Genomic DNA, 3,574 nt, shown 5'->3' with positions numbered 1-3,574 from the left:
TCTCTAGATATTAAAAATAAAAATATTTTATAATTATTTTCAGTTTTTTTATATATATAATTTATTCTCAAGTTAGCTAACATACAGTGTATACAATGTACTCTTGGCTTCAGGAGATTTCCCTGATTTGTCACTTACGTACAGCACCCAGTACTCACCCCAACAAGTGCCCTCCTCCGTGCCCATCACCCATTTTTCCCATCTTCCAGCCCTCCACCCGCATCAATCGTCAATTTGTTCTCTGTATTTAAGGTCTCTTATGGTTTGCCTCCCTCTCTGTTTGTAACTGAGAAACTTAACACATGACCACCACTGGGGAAGGGAAGATTTTTACATCTGCATTTGTATATGAGGTTAAGCTATACTTTTGTTTTTCATACTAACTTAATGAAGCTTTATATTAAGAAATTTTTTCAGGTGGGATTTACTAGTTTAAGTAACATGGAGATTACCTGTTTTGTTTTCCAAAGGTTTGATAGAATTCATTTGTGAAAATCTGTGGTCTCGGGGGATGTCATTAATGGGAGATTTTGAAACTCCATCACTTCTTTGATTATTGAATTAAACTTTTTATCTTCTCTTGAGATAATCTTAGAAATTTAAATTGTGTTACAGAGGCATTTCTGTTATCTCTAAGGTTTTCAGATTTGTTGCCACAAAATTGTCTGTAAAAGTACTTTATTCATTTATTACTAATTTAATCACACCTCCAGTAATGTCTCATATCTCATTCCCATTCTTGTGTATTTTGCTACTTTCTTTTGTCTTAATCAGGCTTGTTTTGTGTCTCAAATCTCACTTGACTTTCAGTATGGTTCACTAGTTAGCAAAAGCGTAATCTCCAAAGTCCAAACGGTTACAGTTTTAGAGCAAGTTTTTACACGATATTTCTAGTTTGTTATTATAAAACAATTGACGCTTATGAATAATAAGAAATTATATTACCTTGAGTGTCCAAATAGAGCTCAATCAGAAGATCTTATTCAGTAATCAAAGCTCAGTCTCCCATTTAGGGCCTAGTATGGGTAAGAGTGGAAAGAAGGGACAAAAGTAGAAAAGAGGGTAAGCATAAATTTGGGCAAGGCAGTAGTGCAGCTTTCAAATGGGCCTGCGGGACTGACTTCCAGAACACCAGGGCAGAAATGATCCAGCTGGTACTGACTCTTTCTCTCACAATCAGTAAACTTCAACCAACACTATGTAACATGTTCTGTTGTAGTTCCTAAGGATACAACAGTGAACAAATCAGACAATAGATTCCTACAGTAATGAAGTATTACTTCTGGGGGCAAGGTGGGGACGAGAGACAGGCAAGATAGGGAAGCAAGCAAGGTAAATATGTAAAATAGACATTATGTTAGATGCTGATAATTGGTATGGAGAAACACAAAGCAAAGGAATTCTGACATTTTAAATAGGTTAATGAGGGTAGGGAGGAAGGCATGTTGATATTTGATGGAAAAAAGTTCCAGGAGGGAGAATACGTGATATTTTTAAAAACCAATGAGACAAATGAGATTAAAACAGAGTGAGCAAAGTGTTGAGTCATAATAAGGTGCAACCACTAGGTTATAGGTGAGGCGAGAAGGTGGGGATAGGCAGAAGGGACCGTTTACATAAGGCCCTATGGGTTGTGACCAGGATTCTGGTTCTTACTCAGCAAGGCAGAGAGCTATTGAAAGGTTTATTATTGGACTGACATGGCCTAACTTATTTTTTAACAGGTTTTCCTTGGGTTGATAAAAGGGAAAGGGAGACTGGCTGGAAGACTACTCAAAACAGCTGAGTGAGAGATGATGATGATTCCCATCATGATGCCACCTGTAGATGTGTTAGACAGGAGCAAATTCAGCACAGGTACAGATGACAAAATGTGGGGATCAATCATATACTTGGTGTGAAAGAAAGCAGGGAGTCAAAGGTAACCCAAGATTTTTTATTTGAGCAACTTGATAGATGGAGTTTCCATTAACAAAGATGTAGAAGGCTATGAAAATAAAATTGGGTGGGAGAAGATCAGAAGTTAACTTTTTGGTCTGTTAAGTTTGAAATGATTGCTACCCATTCAAGTTGAGTGTCAAATGAAGAAAGTGATTTTGGAATTCTATAGACAGTCCAAACACGGATTTTTCTGTTGAGATGTGGAAACAAGGTGCCATCTAGTTTTCCTAGGAAGACCCTTTATTCCTTCAATAATTTCCTCCACTTTCCCTGAAGTCTTTTATTTTTCTTTCATATTTTCATCTATGTTTGCTCTGTGCTTTCAGATATTTCTTCCACTTGGTCTTCATATCTTAGTAAGACATATCCCAACCTCGTTTCATTTTATTTTTAATTTAAAATGTCTGTAATTCAAGAAAAAGGTATATGTATGTGCACACAGACACTGCACTGTGAATGCCCTAATATGCTCTTATTGTTCTTACTGTTTATTTTAAATGCTCCCCTCACCTAAAGAAACTCTACTCATTATCTGCTGGTCCCCAAGAAGTCATATTATTCCTTATGCTAACTGAAGCTCAAGTATCACCTTGGGATATACTTCCTAGAGTATCATACTCCTGAATGGTGAAAAGTGCAAGTGTTTTTGGCTCTTGGACCAGGAAAGAGGCAGCTTCAAGACAGTCAAATTATTACAAAAGTACCAGCAAAAAGGTATCTGCTTCCAGACCTATTCTGAGGACTCAGTCCATGGGAGTTGTAAAAATCAAGAAACCTCACTGAAGCCTATGTTGTCAGTGTCACAGGAGAGGCAGGATCTTCTTGGCATCTTCTGTTTCATAAAGGCCATATATGAAAGACCCATAGCTAATATAATCCTCAATGGGGAAAAACCGAGACAGGGATGTTCCCTCTCACCACAGTTGTTTAACATAGTGTTTGAAGTCCTGGCCTCAACAATCAGACAACAAAGGTAATAAACATCATACAAATCAGCATGGAAGGAGTCAAACTTCACTCTTCACAGATGACATGATATTCTATGTGGAAAACTCGGAAGACTCCACCAAAAAACCTGCTAGAACTATAAACGAATTCAGCAAAGTTTCAAAATAAAAAATCCATGTACAGAAATCGGTTATACTTCTATGCACCAATAATGAAGCAACAGAAAGAGAAATCAAGGAATCGATCCCATTCACAATAGTACCAAAAAACATAAAATGCCTAGGAACAAACCTAAACAAAGAGGTAAAAGATCTGTATGCTGAAAACAATAGAAAGCTTATGAAAGAACATGAAGAATAAACACAAAAATTTTTTTTTAAATTCCATGCTCATGGATTGGAAGAACAAATATTGTTGAACTGTCTATACTACCCAAAGCAATCTACACATTCAATGCACCCCTATCAAAATAACACCAACATTCTTCACAGAACTAGAACAAAAAATTCTAAAATTTGTATGGAACCAGAAAAGACCCTGCATAGCCAAAGCTACCCTGAAAAAGAAAAGCACAGCTGGAGGCATCACAATTCCAGACTTCAAGCTGTATTGCAAAACTGTAATCATCAAGACAGTATGGTATTGGCACAAAAACAGACACATAGATCAATGGAACAGAATAGAG

The sequence above is a fragment of the Crocuta crocuta genome, unplaced genomic scaffold, assembly GCF_008692635.1.
Source record: "Crocuta crocuta isolate KB4526 unplaced genomic scaffold, BGI_CrCroc_1.0 scaffold62, whole genome shotgun sequence".
Lineage (NCBI taxonomy): Eukaryota > Metazoa > Chordata > Mammalia > Carnivora > Hyaenidae > Crocuta > Crocuta crocuta.
This window is presented reverse-complemented; position numbering follows the sequence as displayed.